The sequence below is a fragment of the Strix aluco genome, chromosome 29, assembly GCF_031877795.1.
Source record: "Strix aluco isolate bStrAlu1 chromosome 29, bStrAlu1.hap1, whole genome shotgun sequence".
In the NCBI taxonomy this organism is placed as follows: domain Eukaryota; kingdom Metazoa; phylum Chordata; class Aves; order Strigiformes; family Strigidae; genus Strix; species Strix aluco.
This window is the reverse complement of record NC_133959.1, coordinates 2,844,207-2,862,782: the sequence shown is the minus strand read 5'-3', so window position 1 is coordinate 2,862,782 and position 18,576 is coordinate 2,844,207. Positions and strand designations below refer to the sequence as shown.

Here is an 18,576-nt window from a genome sequence, read left to right as displayed (position 1 = left end):
GGAGGCAAAGCCAGCAGACATTAAATCTTCTGGGAAGTTTTTACACATGGATTTGATCCTCAAACACAGGGCTGGTCAGAGATTGGATTTCACTGTGGCTGTTCCTTGAGATCCCCATTTCGGCCAGTTCCTGGCAGCCAGTGCCGCTATGCAAACCCTCCTGCTCTTATAGCAGACAAGGGACAGGGTATTTCCACTCACAGACACTCACTGGCACTGAGAGCTCCTGGAAAGGACTGTGTGATGCATCCTGGTGATACCCCCAGGAGGCTGGTCCTACCCCAAGAAAAATAGCGATTTTCCCCTTTCCAGGCAAGAGCATGTTGAAGTATCTGCCCTCAGGAGAGGCTTTTAAAAATCAGGATTTTCTTTCCTACTCCTTCACTCAAGGAGATGAGGGGCAGAAGATATCCCACATCCCCCTCCTCCAGCTCCAGTGGCTGCCGATCCCCAGTGCAGACCATTTGGTGACCACGGGGAAAGATGTACGGACGGGGACATACAAACTACCCAGATCCTGCAACAGAGCATAGAGAGAGGCTGCCGCTTGCCTCCTTAAGTAAAGTTTTAATTTAAGCTGATCTCTGGGGAGAGAAGAAGGTTATTGAATCCATAGGAAGCAGCAGGGAATGAACCAAGTGACCCTGAGGCCAGGCACAAGCAACTGAGATTCCCAAGGGTTACAAAGCTGGGGGGACAGACCGGCACCAGATTTGCTGTGGATTTTTTTCATCCCCTGCTCCGGACACACACACATTTCCCTTGTGCTGCCTTACAGAGCAAACAAATGTCACTTCTTCGGAAAAACTGGGAAGACTATTTTCTTCCCAACCCTTCTCCCTCTCTGAATCCTCCCCCCTTTGCAGCTTGCAGAAAAGTGCCCCTAATCCCCAAATTCTCTCTCTACCTGCAGCAAGAGCTGAAACCTTACCCGTCCCCTCCCCCAGCCCTCCAACCGTACTAATCCATCAAATTCCCTGGCCTTGCAGCCCACCCCCAGCCCCGACAGCAGCAATCCTGGCACCAGATGTCCACTGACAAAGGCAGCGCCAAGCATCAAAAAGCAATCGCCCCATCACCCCTGTCCCGAGGGGGCCCCTGGGCAAAAAGTGAGTTCAAAGCGCAACAACCCGCCTGCGCAGCCGAGCATCCTTCTGCTGCTGCACACCCTGGGCACCAGCACCAGCGACAAAACTCAAACCACATCGGAGCCCACCGAAGGGTTACAATTCCCCCTCTTGGATCAGGGATTTAAAACAGGGGTCACTGATGGAAAATAAAAGGGATTTTATTAAAAAAAAAAAAAATCAAAACCCAAGCAAGACATCTGTGCTCTGTCCACACGACGGCTGAAGCAGCATTAGCAGTGACTTTGTTTAAATACGACTGTTGCAAACCTCTTCCCAGCATCCTCCTCATCGCCTGCCAGAAGGATTTTGCTAGCCAAACCACGCTCCAGATTAGCCATCTGGATTATCTGTATTTGCTAAACCCGACTGCAAGACCGGCCTTTAAGACAACACACCCATCTCCAGGGATTTGTTCATAGAAACAAAAGCAGAGAGGGGGATAATCTCCACTTCACATTCTCAGTAACTTTTCAAACGCACTGATTTTTTACCCTTTTTCTTCTGTTTGTGAGGGTTCGGTACTACTGCTTTTGGTATTAGGGCATGGTACTTACATCAGCCTCCTCTGTCAAGTCCCGCTGGGCAGTTTACAGTCTCAACTCCCATCCTTATTTCACAAATGCAATTTCAAGCTTTCCCACATTTCCCGTAGAGAAACGGGAGAAGCAACGTGCCGGCAGGCACAGACCGTCCCAACAGCGCGCCGGAGGGACAGGCTGTGCACGCAGAACCCTGCCTGAAACCCATCCTGAAAAAAACGTGTTCACAGAGCCAGCCCAAGAGCAAAATCCAGCAGCGCCCTACCGAATGAGAGCAACGCCCTGTTTCTACAACTAATTAATTGCACCAATCTCCCCGGTTCTGCTTTTGAAACAGCTCCAGCTAATGGTTTCCCTGATTTGTAGGGGCGCTGCAGGATGAGCATCTCTCCTCCCTCCCTCCCACCCCCCAGCACCCCTGCGCCGTGGGCACAGCCCCTGCCCTCCCCAGCCACCCACACTCCCACCTCCTCCATGGGCTGGGACTACACGCGACAAATCCTCGCAAGGCTCGAGGTGCCGAGGCTTGGGGGAAATTTGAACTGTCATTTTCCCTATTACACCCAGGTTTAGTGCTGCTGTTACAGCATCATTTTATTTATGGTATTACTTCTGTCATTATAATGATCCTACATAAATTCCACATACCGATTCCGTAACAATACTTGCTGCTATTATAATAATGATCCCATCTGAATGGCACAGGCACCATTATCAGAAAATCTGTTTGTAATAGAGAATCAACTGTAAAAAGAGGCATTACGCCCAAATGAACTATTTAAGAATTACCATAAACAGGGGGCTAGCCTCATTTCCCTTAGCTGCAAGGTGCTGCTTCCTGCCTTATTGTAAATAGATAGCAAGTCAAAATTAGCAGGTAAGTCATCCTGCGACTTGGGAGCCGATGCTGAAACAAGAGCACTGTGTGGCTTCCTCACATGAATAAAACCTACCTCCACACAGACTTTAATAAAGAATTTTTGCAACGCACTTACTAAGCGCTAATGAGAGCACTAATCAGTACATGGAGAAATTGAATCACACCCTTACAAACCCATAAAAAGAGTTATCCATAAATAGAAAGGAAGGGCAGAACAGCTTCTTTAAAAATCCAAACTCACCCAAGCACACGTGACCTCATACAAAATTAAGGTGGCAGTCACTTCAGAAATGACATGAGATACACAGGAAACATAAAGGTGTTGCAGGGTTCAGTTCAATAGAACCTCCATCCCCGCAGCAGCCTGTGCACGTTCACAGCTCCCAGGTGCCTCCTGATTCAGAAGGTTTCACCTACCGCAACAGTTATTACTCCTACAAAATAATTCTGGAAGGGCAGCTACTCCTTCAAAGAGAGCTTCTAACAGATGTTTTCCCACCATCAGCATTTGAACAAACACCATGTCTCACACCTTCCACAGTCCCTAATTTTACCAGTTCATTCTTCACACCCGCAAACGCAGCATGAAATAAATTCAAATGTAACAAGATTACACTTCCCTGGTGCCACAGGACGCACTGCAATCTCTGTTGAGTCCGACAGCAAAGCCTTGTATGGGAATAAAATATACCTGGGGTTCAAAATCTCTTCAAACAGAGGGCAGAGGATGGCTTGAGGGGAGTGGTAGTGGGATGGAGTGCCTTTCATCTCCAGGTGACTGGTTAAAAATTCAGCCCAGGTGAGCAGCATCTACAAAGTCGTTACTACACAAGGGCTGCACAGAAGCCAGCATGAAATGAGTAAGTGGCTTCAATCCAGCTATTCGCAGACCAGTGTCAGACAACTTGTCACTCCTACACCTGGCACTACGGGGCAGCCCCCGAAATGGCACCGAGGATAGGATTGTGCAACCTCAATTTTCTCCTTTACACGTAGCCGGGTGACACCGGCACTGCTGCTTTTTTTTGGCCTGTGCCCACACACAGCAGACAGGGACGCTCAAGCAGAAATCAGAGATACCGGGTCTATTCCTGGCATTGCCGCCGACCTGCCGCCGGAGCCTGGACAAGCCTCGCTATGCTTCTGCCTCGTCTCTTTTTGGCCGAACAATTCAACCGGTGGCACTTCAGTGCTTTTCGCTGGTCGACCCTAAAACACTTTACAGAAAGGAGTTACTCATCGCTATTCCCATTTTACAGACAAGGAAGCTAGCAGATTGCCATTTCCCCAAGGCTGTTTTTCTGGCACGCTCCTTAGAGATTAAATCTAGTGAAATAGCTTTGCTGTACAAGAATCTGTACCCACAGGCCAGATTCAACAGTGAGGGTAAAGAGGGTGTTTGAAACTTGCTGTGATCAAGGTTAAGAAACATAATAAAACACCATATCCTGCTTTTCCAGCTCTGCAGGGTAATGAGGGATTTCCTCATATACCTGCTGCAACTGTCACCTTTGCAGGAATTTAGTACCTAATACTAAATTCACTGTCTTCACACTGAACCTTCAGATGGTTTATTTTGGTACCTCCACCACCCAAAAAAGCGATACACACACATCTCTTCCAAGTCAAAAGCATAACTGGGTCTTCTCTGGTTTCAACGCCTTTGAAAAATCACTGCTTTGCCTTTTGGCTGCAGGAGGAGGTTGCAGAGCAGTCGGACCACTGAGCAGGAGCCCCAACATTCCCTCGCTCCCTCGTTTCCACTCTTGACTGGCAGAAAGATTTGGAACAAGCACCTGCACTTCTCCTGGAGGTGATGTACCTCCTTCCGCACTAAGGATCAACGACACGCTCCCAAGATGATAAAAGATACCGATACTTTCCCTTCTTCTTGGCAGGTTCCTGGAGCAATAACACGAAAGGATGGCGAGCATTATGGTTTTTACTCCAGGGATGAAAAGCGGAAGAGGGAAGCGCAGCCCCGGAGGTGCTGTCCTCTGGGCAGACCCCTCCTCCAGCTCAGTCCCAGGCGCAGGACCACCTCATTGTCGGCGCTGCCGTCTGAGCAAGCCTTACTCACCATCTTCGAGCCCACATCCCAACACACTCCTCCACCAGAAGTGAGAGGGCGGCCTGAAAGGCACCAATCAACTCCAGACGCTCATTACATTAGAGAAAACGCAAATCCTGAAGAAACCGTTAAAATAGCTCAATTAGCTCAAATACAGATTTTTTACTTCCTCCTTTTTGGTGGGAAAAAACCAACCAAGCCCCAATCAACAGTGTAAGTCTGTAAATAAATATTAGCCTTGTAAAATACCAGGGCTGACAAGCACCTCTGCAGCCAGAAACAGAGCAGCGGTGGATTACAGACACGCACCCGACGAACACTCAGCTAGTTATGAGACAAGAAAAATTTCTCAGTACAGGTGGTTTGTTATTCTCAGAAAGTCTCTTTTCAGCAGATGTTCCTCTGTTCTGCGTGTGGCGATCCCAGTGCGCTTGAATTTGTGATTTACCCTCTGCTAAGTGACGTTAGAAAAGGGAAATGAAAGGATAGCGAGATGCAGCTATACAAAGCACAGGCTAGAGAATCCTCCTTTTTTTTTTAACAGATGAACCATAATGTTAATGTTTGAAACTGCTTTTCATATATAGTAATGATCAGCTTAATCTTTACATTTTTTTCCTTAACTGCAAGAGAGTTCTCCGCCAACGAACAATATAAATTTAAATCTAATTTCAAGTGTGCCTTTAACTGCCTTGAGTCAGACCAGCTGCTGCAAATTCAAAGTTAGAGCCTTGACGTAAAAGTTACCTGCAACATAAAAGTATTTTGCCTTTGCCAGAGTGAGAGCGAAATCATAAAGGGATAAAATATGGCCATTTCTCAGGAAAGTTCCAGCTACGCAGTTCCTGTAACAAAACGGAGCATTTTTTTCCCCTCTTATGTTTCTAAAATTATATACATTTTAGACAAATCTGCATCTTGAGCTTGAGCATAGTATAATGGCTAGGAAGCAAGTCCTATAAAACCGAGAAAGCGAGTTAGATTTTAATCCTAGGAGCCGAACACAGAAGTTGTGCAATGTTTACAGTGAATAAATTTTGTACCTTACTCAAAGGCTCAAAGCCCATGTCCTGCCCCAAGTTGTGGAGAGCATCGTGCAGGCGACTGTTACAGACCTGGGCTGCCTTTTACTCATTAAAAAATAAAAGGCATTTCTAGTACGGAAAAAAAACATGTAGTAAAAAGGTCAATTCGGAGAAAAGGGTGAGCTGGAGACCCGGCCCTTTGAAAGGCAGGAGAGCGCTCCCAGCACGAACAGGGGGGTGGGTGCTGGATGCGGATTTTACACTTTGTCTCTTGTTTTGCAGCAAAACGCTCCCGTGAGACACTGGCTGCAGAAAAAGGGGGAGAAGGAGGGGGAGAAGGAGGGGGAGGAAGGGGGGGTCCTCCCTTCCCAACTTCCAAACGCCCCCGCCCCAGCCAGCGCTCCCCCTTCGCCAGAGCAACGCTCCCCATCGCTCCGAGCTCGCAGATAAAGCCCGGCCGAGAAGAGCTGGACAGAAAAGGGGGTTTTACCGCGTATCCACCGCGGGAGCCGGCGCGGCGGCAGCAGCCCCCCCTCACCGCGGTTCCCCCTCGACCCACAGGCCCGTCCCACACACGACGCCGGGAGGGCCCGGCCGCGCTGGATGCTCCCCAGAGGAAGGTGCTACGGGAGGGAGGGGGGGAGCGTTTGTTTCCCCTTCTTAAAAATGGGGGGAAAAAATTTAAATCAAACCGACTGTCTCGAGTCTCGTTTCGGCGGCGGAGGGGCTGGGGCGAGGGGAGCCCCTCGGCGCCCCGGGGGACGAGGGCGCTTGGCGGGGCGCGGGGCAGGGGCAGGCACTTACCGGGAGGGGACCGGCCGTCCCACCCGCGCCGCCCTCGGCACGGCGGCCCGCGGCGCCTCCGGGCCCACGGGCGCCGCGACCCCGCCGAGGAGCCCGCCGCGGCCCGGGCGGAGGGAGGCGGAGCCGGGGCGGGGCCGGGCCGCGGGGCCGCGGGGCCCGGCCCGATCGGGGGGAGGCTCAGGGGGGCAGCGCGCCCGAGGGGGGCGGGAGGCCCCGGGCGGGGGAGCGCCGCGGCCCACCAGGCCTCGCCTGCGCCCCCTCAGCGCGCTCGGCCGCGGGGGGCCTCACAGCCCGGCCCCGGGTCACCCCGAGCGGTCGCGGATTCCTCCCCCGGTGCCCCTGGAGCTGAGTTTTTGGGGTCCTCCCCCCCAGCCTGGTCGTTAAGGGTCTCCCCGAAGTCCTGCCTGGCCCTTTGGGTCCATCCCTCCACAGCAGGCCCTTGGGGACCGCTCACACACAGCCCCGTCCCCACAGCTCCCACAGTACTCCCCGAAATCAAACACCAAAAGCCTCCCTTGCCCTCCCACGCCAGGGGAAGCACCGCTGATCCCCCCAGCACCCCCATGAATTCACCCCCACGGGGCAGCCCCTCGCTGGCAGCGCTTACCCGAAGGGGAAACTGAGGCACCGCAGCCAGCACACCCCCCCAACCCCTCCAGCCAGCAGCATCCAGGCTCTTCCCTCCACTGAGCCCCCCTGAGCCCCCCCCAAACCCCAGACATGGGGCAGCTTTGAGCAGTCCTGTGCCAGCCCGGCACAGAGCTGAAAGCGAAGGGGTGCAGCTGGGATAAGCCCTGCCTTGAGATTTTTGGCAATACAAAGCCCAACACCACTCATTGGGTCCTGGGGCCTGGCTCTAAGATCAGATAAACTCTCACCTCCAAACACTTCAAAATTAAAAAAAAAAAACAACAACAAAAAAAACCCTAACAACAAAAGCCACAACCTTCTTCATTTATTTTTCATGGAGCTCCACAGACGTGCAAAGCTCTTGCAGCCATCTGTAAAGAGAGAAGGTAATTCCTAGCCTGAGGACTTTATAGTTTAAATAAGACATAAACGCAGCAAGAGAGGACAGTGAAGAGAAAGGCGAGAGGGGGTGTGCAACAAAAGGGTTTCTTCAGAGAGAGATTAGGATATCACGATTGCTACATACACACCTTTACATTGACTCCATATAGGATTTCAGAGTAGCTCTGTTATCTCTGGACAGGAACAAAACACTCTGTACTTGCTCTTTTCCAAATCATACCAAGAAGCTGGAACCAAACAAAACCCCCAAACAACAACAACAAAAAAATCACAACAACAAAATTCCTTCCCTCCACTCCCCTCTCGATTTTGCTTTTTTTATTCTTTTTTTTTTTTTTTTTTCCACATAGATATTTTGCTGGGTTTTTTTTCAAAGCTTGGGGTTGAAAATCCTCGGTCATTTGGGAATTCTCTGAGCCAGCGACCGTAGCGGGGCTGAACGCAGAGAGGCTCTTGGCAGGCCCCAGTGCGGAGAGGGCTGCGCTGGAGCATGTGCCTGGGAGAAGGGGGGGATGCGGGGGGCAAAGGAGGCCACATACATTTTTAGAAGAAAAAAAAAAAAAAAATAAAAAAAAAAGCACGTCACCGAAGCCTGCCTGGCGCGCACGCCAGCGCTGGGGGCTGGGAGCGGGGGAGCGCGAGGAGGAGAAAGCTGGGTGGATGGAAGTGAGGATCCAGATTGAAAACAGATGGGATTTTTCTTGCCAACCTGACATCCGAGACCGCGGGAGGCGGGGTAAAACTTCCCCTTCAGAGAGGCTGGCAGCCAAGAGATATGGGGGGGGGGGCCTGAAAAATCCCACTTTGGTTTAAAATCCCTCCTCACTCCCTCTCGCTGGGGCTCCCTGGACAGCAGAGAGGAGCCCGCTGGAGCTGGGTTTTTTTTAATACTTCGAGAGGTTTGATCTTACCATTAAGTGTCTGATTCATCTGTTCCTGCCTGCTGGAGCTAAGCCCAGCCTGGCAGTTAATACTTGCCCTAGGAGACATTTTAGGGGCATTCTGCACCCACACGGATCTCTCTGCACATGCACACGAGGGAAACCCGCGTTCGTGCACAGAAATAACCCTGTGCACACCTTTGCCCTCCCGCTGTGGCCATCAGCCTGAAGCCAAACACGGGCCACAACCTCCATCCAGGGACGAGCTGGGATGTGGCAAACCCATGCTGGAGTGTGGCTGCAAAGATCCACGTTTCCACTTAAAGGAGGCACCATAAACCACTGGAAGACCTCACATCTCTTGGTACAGCCCCGGGCACCTGAGCTGGTAGCCTCCAGCAGCCCAAGCTGCCCAGGTTTTAAGAAGCTGCAAACAAATGATGCAACAGCCCCCGAAGTGTCTTAGCGGTGATTCACCCAGCAGTGAATTCTGTGGCTGGTTTGGGGCAGGCCTGAAGCAGCTCCCACTCTGGGTCGTGCCTCCCGCTTTGCCCCTCCATCCACGCACCCCACGCTTCCGTGCGAGAGGTACCGGCGGGTGCAAATCCTAGAGAGGTGGCAGAGGGGTCCCCAGGGACACAGGGGCCACATGAGTCCCGGTGCTTAGCACCCGCGTTTTGGGATAAAGAGCGCCGCAGGACAGCAAAAGGCTCAGGGTGTGCACAAGCCGCTACCCGACGTGGCATCAAGGGACTGGCAAAGCTGCGCCTCTGGCAGAGCGTCCCGGGCCTGGCAGGGACTTGGGGTCCGTGCCCCCCCGGGGGATTTCACAGCTACTTTACAAACCAGAAACAAGAAGTTAATGGTGCGGGCTTGACCACATATTTTCCAGGGGCTCTGGGAGACCAGCTCTCCGCAAGCCGGCTAACACACACTCTTTTCATTCAGAGCTTTAAATACCCAATTGTGTCTGTTTTCAGCACGCTCATTTTTAGCATTTTAATGATATGGTCCCCGGCTCTCGCCCTCCTTGGATTGGCCGCAGCATGGTGGGGGTTTTTTTCTTTTTTTTTTTTTCCCCCCCTTCTTTTTAACAATCTTGCACCACGAGAGGGGAAGGGGAAGGGGGTTAGCAAGAGGTCACACATTTCTCCTAACCCAAGTGTTTTTCCAGCAGGCAGGGGGTCCTGCCGGGGACAAAGACAAACCAGCCCCTTTGGCTGCCTGTTGGCTGCAAGTGCTGTACCTTCCGCTGCGGGTCCCCAGCGCAGGCGCGGGACGGGTGCGCTGCCCTCGCCGGAGCGTTTTTGGGAAGGTGCATGATCCGGGCGTGCTTCCCACGAGAGGCAGCGGGCAGCAGCACCCGTCCCCACGCCCTGGCACAGCCAAAACCTTGCTCACCACGACCAGCCCTAGAAGAAAGGGTTTGGGCTTTCCCATTGCAATTGCTTTCCCTTCTTCCCCTGTAGCCAGAACTTTCCTTGGGCCCCGTGGACAGGATTTTGCTTGGCTGCACCACTCGGTTTGCAGCTGGGCAGAAGACCCCATCTGCAAGCAGGACCTGGCACGGAACGTGGATCACAGCATGGGCACAGCACCTGCTCCCTGCCCGGCTCCCCGGGTTGCGCTTGGGCACCCAGGCTGCCTGGACCTGCCTCACGTCCCCCCACTTGTGCCCTTGGCCTCTTAGAGCAGCTCTGCTTCTTCCACTGGAAAGCCCCCAAAGAGGTTTCAGCAAGTTAGAGCACAGCTCAACAGTTCCACTGGGAACTACAGGGAGCCCTGAGACTCCAAGGCACGACGGGACCCCCAGAGCCCCACACCTGGACATGGCAGAGCCACCATGGATGTGGCACCGCATTGTGCCACCTCCCTGACACAAAGCAGCCATAAACCAATGTGGCAGCTACCACTTTCAAAAATCCAGCTGCAAAAAAAGCCCAGCTTTGGCCACCGCCTCCAGAACCACTAGCTACGCTGCCCGCAGTGCCCGTGGAGGGGTGCTGGCTCGGCCCCGGGTGCCCGGGGGGGTCAGTCTGGCTCTGCATCGTGGGCAGCCGTCACTGCGCAGACACAGCAGAGCTGCCTCAGGCCCAGGCTCAGCTTCAGCATCCCCACCCGGCTCTGCCCCAAAATCAGCTGGAGCACCCTGGTCACGCCAACTGCCGATAGAGCCAAGGAGGCAGCAAGAGACTCGCGGCTGCACCAGAGAGGAACCAAAGGTGCAGATCCTGCACCACGTTACCTCCATCCCTTAGCAAACATCCACATTTCCCCCCTTCCCCAAGCACACCCAGCCCTACTTGCTTTTGCACATGCTACTGTGACCCAGCTCTTGGCCCAGACGAGCCCTGAGGGATGTCCTCTCCTCTTGTCCCCCCCACCCCACCTCAATATTCAGCATTTTCCCCATCCCCTCTCCCCCAGCTCTCCAAACACATCATGTCCCTATTAACCATCCTTTACAGGGTGCTTCAACATCAGCCGCTCAGTGGATTTTTTTTTTTTCCGCCAAGTAATATCGAAATGATATTTATTAAATTTGCTCTCTAAGTCCCTCAATCTGCTCCATAATACAGTGAATCTGCGAGGTGGTTTCACTGATCCCGCCTCAATGAGACCAGATTAACGCAGATGATCCCAGCTTTGCGGCTCCCTTGTCCCAGAGAGGGTCAGAGGTTGTGCAGAAAGGCAAAACCCCCTGGCAGCGCCGATGCGGCCGAGCCGGAGGAAATCACGTGGCCTCTAAAAATGATTTCCGAGGTTAATTTCAGGTGGGAAGGAGAGAGCACTCAGTGTGGACACACAGCAACTTTTAAGTCTTCGGAAAACCTGTTTGGCTGTTTACTTCAGCTTCTCTTGCTCTTATCTCCCTCCTTAAGCGCATTGATTGCACCTGCCCCCGCCCCACTCCCCAGCAAGAAGCCCATTAAATCTAAAGTTAGCTCCAGAAAGGTTCATCAGATCCATTATCTTTGCATTCAGCTAAATTATGAAAATCATTAAGATAAGGAGGCATGGAGCCTATTAGTTTCCTGGAGAGGATGCTTTACATTTTTTTCCTTCTGCTTCCACATTTAATTACCTTAAGTTTCACAGTATTTAATTCCATTTATTAAACCTTTAAAACATAAAAACAAAATATCAACAACAAACCCCACTGCTGGTTGCCTTTAGGAAGGGCGTAGAGCCAGGGTACGGAGCAGCATCTGCCCTCCCCATCCCCTTCCCCGCCCGGGTTGTGGAGAAGCCCCGACCCTGCGGTCGTGCATGGACACTTGCAGCCGAGCTGGAGCTGTGCTCACACGGGATGCATCCATGAATTAAAAAATTAAGGACATGGCCTGGGGTCCATGCAAAGGGAAAGGGAGCAGCGCCAGCTCAGGGCCATCCTGTGGGCTCCCCCGAGCCAGGCTGGTCCCCAAGGCAGCTGCTAGGAGCTTTGCTGCAACCCTGGGGGGATGACACAAAAAGCAGCAGGGTTGTGGGAACTCTATTTTTTTTTCTAAAATTGCAGGAGCACAGCTTAATCTTCAGTGCCACCACACCCGGAAAGCCCCAGCGGGGACAGCACTCCCACAGGTACACACACAGGGATTCTTGCTCAGTTATTGGTGTTATTTTTTGGACAGATGCTATTTTAGGAAACTGATAGCAAGCCTATGGAAACAGCAAAACCCCCACACGCTTCAAGCAAGGTCAATCTGAAGCATTAGCGTCTCTCTGGCTGCATTTTGCTTTCCCAGAGATGCTATTTAGCAATCTTGGTTACTATTAGAGCAGCATCTAAAACCCCCTTATCCTGTAATGCCGAACAAGCTGTAACCATCACACCAGGCTGTCTCTTTGCCATCTAAACAGGTCAGAGACCAAAGAGTAAAAACAAAACCAGAGACACAGCCAGGGAGGAGCTCAGCACAGGGTCACCCACCATGCCACGTGTGTAGGGGAAGGCACCAAGCCCAAGCCCAGCTGGTCCCCAAGCCCGGCTCACCGAGACCACGGCAAAGGGCTGCAGATCCACATCCCTGTGAGCACTCAATTACCTTCCCAAACACAGCATATCTCTAAACACCCCCTTGCAGGAGATTTCAACATTTTGACAATTCATGGACCACTAAAACTTTTCCTGAGAAGCTGTGGGCACTCATGGAGCCCCTTACGAGCCATTCATAGACCCTATTCCCCAGCACTTCAAGGCACAATTTGCAGACACCGCTGCCCTCAAGGCCTGTCTCATCATGCATCCAAACAGGGCCCCACAACTCCAAGCAGTGCAGTTTCTTCCCGTTGACATCTTTTACAGGTTTAAACCTCAAACTTGGCCTGCATTTTGCATTTGGTTTTTAAATCAGGAATCACTCTGGAAAAGTAGCACCAGGAAGAAAAAAAACAACTTGCTAAAGTGTTCCCCAGCAGCATATCCACATACTTTAATATAAAAAAGCTGCCGTTAATTTAAAAAACAAATGTTTAAGCAATCAAGCATGTTTATTTAATTTGTCCTTTCTGTGCCAGAGAAGGCCCGAGCCGCTCGCAGTGCCTGCCACACGGCGTTATCGAGAGCATTCATGGTGACGTCCCTGTGTGTTGGGGTGGGAGCAGCTTGGAGCCCCAACACAACCCACCCTTTGGAGGGGAGGCTGGCTCCTCCCAGCCCCCAAGAGAGGGTCCCTTGGGGTTGTCCAGCCTCAGACCCACCACCTTGAGATGAAAACAGACATCAAGAGCCTAAGGACAGAACTTAGGACTCAACCCATTGCTTGCTTCCAGCACGAACCAGATCATATCTCTGTTCCTCCAAGAGCAGTGAAATTCTAGTACATTTGTCATCACTGCAGACTAATGTTTTTTCATGAAAAAGGCATGTATTGCTCTACTTGTAAAGAGGGTGCAGGATGCACAGAGACAGGTACAGAGGAACCTGGAGACCCAAAACAAACCCAGCTGGAAAGGGGCAGCTGCTGCCTCGCCACGGTGAGACACCACTGACCACGGGTCCTTTCCATCCACGGACTCCCAGGAGCTCGCCACCATCAACTTAAAAATACAACTTGCACTCTCTTTAAGTGCTCTGAACACAGATCAACTCTCGCTTTAAATGTTCATTGGTGCCACGACAGGACCCATGAGCCATCCAGTAAGTGGGTTGGGAGTTTCAGCCACCGTCATGGAGCACCTTCAGCTCAAGGGCCACTTTGTACCATCTGATGGCCACATTCCCCAATTAACGCCAGCCATGGAGCCCGCACCTCTTACAGCAAACAGTAAACTCAGAAGGGACTTTCCCACCCTTTTTCCCAAAGCCTCACCAGCAGTGAGCTAAATCCAGATCTGCTCTTCACACCCACCCACAAGCTGGGGCAACCAGCAAAGGTTCATTAGCAGGAGGAGCTGCGTTCCTCTGGCTTTGAACATGAAAGCAGCCCAAAGGGGGGTATTTTGTGGGGGAGGAGAATATTCACCACAAAAAACCCCAAAACATGGAGCAGCAAACACTGCCTTCAGCCTCCCTGATGCCAAAAGGACTTCTATGGACAAGGTTAAGGACAGACCATTACCCAAACTGGGGGGCAGAAATGTTTTTCTTCTCAAGTCATCTCTCAAGAAGCCTCTGTCCACTCGAGCTGCACGATATGAGCATTCACCTGCTCAGCTTTCCCTCTGGCCTCCACAGCGGCATATTTGGGGTTGGCTCTTACACTCATGGCTCTTCAACCTGCTGTTTACATCATTAATATTCCACCAAGGCAATGCAAGACACACACAGTACTAAACCAGTAAATAAACAGCCCCATTTCCCAGTCGGACAAACCCTCCATCTCTCTTGATGCGAGCTCCTGCACCGTTATCATCTTTGGCATGAAATATTCTTGAAATAAGTTGGCCAGGAGGAAAGTTTCAAGGAGACCCAACAGCAGAAGCTGGATGGCAGCCCCCAAAACTGCAATGAGCTGTGGATGTCCCTGCTGCAAGGCTGTAGAGGGAGTATTTTGGATGCCACTGAACACAGGGGCTGAGGAGGGGAGATAACACACTGGGTGCCCATGGGGGTTTGCCCTGCAGTGACGAGACCCGGACATGAGGATGCTCCTTCATCCTTTCTACACCATTAGGAGGAAGTGGATGCTCCCATGATGTGGTGTTTTATTCTCAATGTCAGAAGCCAAATGTTTTTTTGGTTAACCTTTGGAGGGCAAACACAGAGTGGCCAATAGCCCGAAGGAGCCAGGTAATGTTGGCTGCATCTTTGAGCAAGTTATCAGTAGCCCAAGGAAAGCTTGGTCTTCTCAAGTTCATGATTGTTGTGTGAAAACCTCATGGATTCACAATGAGGTGAGTCCTGAGCTCATGACAAAGGATAGCTCTGCGTGTGCCCATTTCACAGATGAGAACATTCAGGAATGAACTGGAAAACCAACATTCCCATGGTCTGCAGAAAAGCAGGAACAGAGCCTGCTCCTGATCATCCTTCCTCCAACAACCACCTCCGCATGTGGTGGTCTCCACCAGGCACACACCAGGAGCAGTTTCTTCTGAAAAGCCTCTAAAGGCTCAAATTCACCAAGAAATGAGCAATAACCACAGGACAGCAACTCCATGGATAATCCAGATTTCTGGTCGATTCCAAAACACCTAAAAGGACGCAGTTCTCAGAGCACAGGCGAGTCCCCAGAGAGGTTGGAGAGCCCCATGCCACTCTTCCCAACGCTGGAAAAGCTCACACCTGGATTGCAAATCAGTATCTCCTTTCCCACCGTGGCACCATCAGAATCAGCAATGCCTTGGAGAGGGAGCGGGAGTGCAGGAGTGTGAGCGAACCAGTCATAAGCAGGAACTCAATTCTGCCCATCATTATCGTTGGCTTTAACAAATAGCTTCTGGGGATGGCAGGTACTTTATTAATTTTTCCCCTGTGCAGCATGCAGGATGATTGAAGAAATCACTGGCCTGTTGATATGTTTGCCTCCCTGGCCCAAAATAACTAGCTATTTATTTTTAACAGCAGGATGCATCAAATCCTCAAGTCGAGGCGATGGGGCTGGGAGGATGTGCCACACACATGGCACCGGCGCCTGGGCAGACGGGTTTCAGCCCCTTTCTTCACATTGGGAAAAAGCCAGGTCCAAGTCTCCCACTTGCACTTCAGACACAGAAAAACTGAATAAAGGGATTTTCCACTCCATTGGGTTTCTTCTGGCAGCCACATTCCTCATGATGCTGCTGGACTCATTGCCCACCGTGTCTGAGCTTTGGTCTGTGTGAAGCCCAGGGAGGGTTTTGGGCACCTCAGCCTCAAATGCAGCCCCTGGCCTTGGACTTCGCTGTGCATCCCTGATGCGTGGGGTGGGGGTGAATCTTGTGGGTGTTGTTAGGACAGAAAAAACTGCAACGTGCACATTGGGAACCAAACAACCTTGAAAGGTGCTTCACCCTCTAACAGTTCTCTTGCAAAAGCACAGGCATGGGAGATACCAGGCACAGGCTTGTCGTGCTGCAGCACCTTGCTGAGTCCTCCAACACGCTTCCAACACCTCAGCAAGATGTTTGCCACATCCCTGAGCCCTTCTGGAGCTCTCCGAGGTCAGCAGCGAGCTGCAGCCAGCTCAGGTACCCATTGCAGATGGAGCTCCTCTCCTGTCCCAGTGTCCGCAGTTGCTCATTCAGGATTCGCGTTTTGTCCTCCCATGGGATTGCTCCGGGAGCGCAGGAAATGCCCAAAGGAGCAGCTGATGCACAAGGACTCGTGCGACTGAAAAACAGGTTAATCAGCCCTCGCGAGGAAACGCCACTGCTGTCAGCCGGGTGTTTTGGGGGTGATCTCCTGGTGGGGCTGCGCAGGCAGGAGGGTGCATCCAGTCCAATGACATCCGCAGGACAGGATGTGTCCTCCACAGCTCTGCTTCATAAAGACACCCCTGGGGTTCAGGGGAAGGAGTTTCTCAAGTCACACAACCCCAGCAGAAATTACACAAGGCAGCTTCGATATCCCCATCCTGTAGGCCCCTACAGATGACCTTTTTTGTGAGCTTTTTTAAGCACCATCTCCATTCTTTGTGGTTACTGAGAGTGTTTTCCATATGAGCAGCACTGGAGAGTCTTCCAGAGCCTGCAGCCATCCCACACTGGAGCCTGCTGAGCAGCCAAGTGAGACCTGCAAAACCCCAACGCAGGCTGCGAGCTGCCACAAGGACCACGTGGGCAGGAAGGGATCTGCCAAGGACTTAGAACCACTGCTGGGGAAAAGCAAAGCCGAGAAAGACGGTGCAGATGGAGGGGGCTGCAGCAGCAACGTGCCATGGCCAAGGGGACGCAGGGACAGAGAGCGAGAACAGCCAGCTCCAGCGCTCCCAGCATCACCAGGCTGGTGCAGGGTCCCCAGAGTCCCAAGGCAGTGGTGGCTGCTGCCTGCAACAGTTCAGCAGGGAGCTGGCTCTCCCCACGCACGCCCTCCCGCCCGCTTCATGGAGAGCCCTTTTTCTCTTTCTTTAGAAAAAAGGAAAAAGGAAGGGAAGCGACTTTGCAATTCTCCAGGGACCCAGGACTCCTCGTGCCCACCCCCAGAGCAGGGCTAAACTGCATTAAGTCCAAACAGAGCCCGTAAGCAGAGGAAATGACCTCTCCCTGCACAAACGCTTCCCCCTGCTCCCCGGGGACAGCAGAAGGGACCCCAGGGTGCATCTTCTACCTGCCACACACACGCCCCGCACACAACGCCATACGCAGCATGCTATTTAAAAGCAGGTCCCGTGCAATTGTCCACCACATGTCGAGTCATGCCTGGGCCAGTGTCTGCCTCCCCCCGGCGACCAAGGCCTGCGCTCTGTGCAAACACGACGGGCTCGTGCCCAGGGCCGTGCACGCCGAGCCTGGCAGCGACGCGCAGCCGTGAAGGCAGCGTTGCCTTGTCCAAACAGGCCCGGGCGTGGGCTGCGGTTTGTGCTGCGCAGTGCTTGGCATTGATCTTGTTTTGCCACTGTAGCGTGCTGGGGTAAATCGGCACATGGCAGCATCACCTAATTGATGGAGGCAGGTAAAGACTCTGTTTTCTTGGCTTGGGAGAGAGAAACAGCAATTGCCACCTCGACCAGGCTGGGCTGCAGCACCAGTAGCTCAGCTGTCTCACTCCTGATGCAGAGACCCATCTCTTCCAAAAAGACCTCCAGAAACGTGCTGCTGAAAACGCAGCAAGTATTACACACAGCTCCCTCCTCCTCCCCACGTCCCAGCCATGCTCTTCCTCCTGTTCCCACCCTGTCCCATCAGCCGCCAGCTGCAGAGGGGCCCTGCCAGCTGACAGGTGAAGCTTCAGGTTAACAAATCCAATTTGTTGGACACAAAAAGCCAAAGCATTTCATTTCTGCTGGCTTTTTCTTTATGAAATTGCTCAGACATTCAAGACGTGAAATGTCACCGTGTCACTTGGTGGCAGCTGAGGGCACGAAGCTGGAAAGGTCAGGAGAAGCTCTCCGAGAGCTACCCCTGCTCAGCTTGAAGGGAAGGGGGACGGGGCAGATGGGGCCACGTCAGCCCGTGCCTCCCCCAGCTACAAGCCCAGTGCTCCCAGTCCCACGAGCTCTCAGCAGAGTGCAGAGGGATGTTATCGACCAGTGCTGGAGCACGAGCACCCACTCGTGACTACAAATAAGCCCCTTTTGCTCTCCTTGGTGCCAAAACCCTCCATCACACTCCCCTCGACTGATGGTCCAGCTGGAACCATCGCATTTCCCTGAGCTTCTCCAGCTCGCTCTGAGCACCACAGGGAACACAGGGCTCGTTCTGGTCCTGTGCTCACCCGAGGCAAAAAAACACAGCCACGATGCTTAGCCAAGCCCTCGCATCCAAAAAGCACACATATCATCAACATGCACGATGGCAGATCTGCCCCAACAGCCGAGAAAGAGCCACGCTGCCAGCTGCCCCACAAAAGGGCGGAAAATCCACTGCAAATCTCTCCCCAGAGAAGGGCAGGAGTTCTCACCCCTGAAGGGTTTGGTTGTAGGACAAGGCTTGCTCAGAGCCCCAGCAATGCCCCAGGCAGCTCCTTCTACCCGGTGGAGACAGAGCCTGGTTCCCAGGTGCCTCATAGCCCCCGGGACGCTGCTCCATTTTACTGCAACCAGTAAAAGCAACAGTGAACAAAGCCAAAGGGATTTTCCTAGGGCTACTTGGGGCATCTGCCATTTGGGTGGGACACAGCAGCAGAGCCCGTC

General features: G+C 52.5%; 1 protein-coding gene across 20 annotated transcripts in view; it reads right to left on the bottom strand.

The window, feature by feature from the left end:
* PTPRS (protein tyrosine phosphatase receptor type S) overlaps positions 1-18,576 on the bottom strand; it is a 162,781-nt gene that overhangs the window by 130,299 nt on the left and 13,906 nt on the right. For 18 of the 20 annotated variants that reach the window (XM_074809087.1, XM_074809095.1, XM_074809091.1 and 15 more), the window contains exon 1: positions 6,450-6,554. The exons of the other annotated variants lie outside the window; for them this stretch is intronic. The gene's annotated coding sequence lies outside the window, so the exon portion shown is untranslated. Of the gene's footprint in view, positions 1-6,449; positions 6,555-18,576 lie in introns of those variants that run through there. 20 annotated transcript variants of the gene reach the window in all.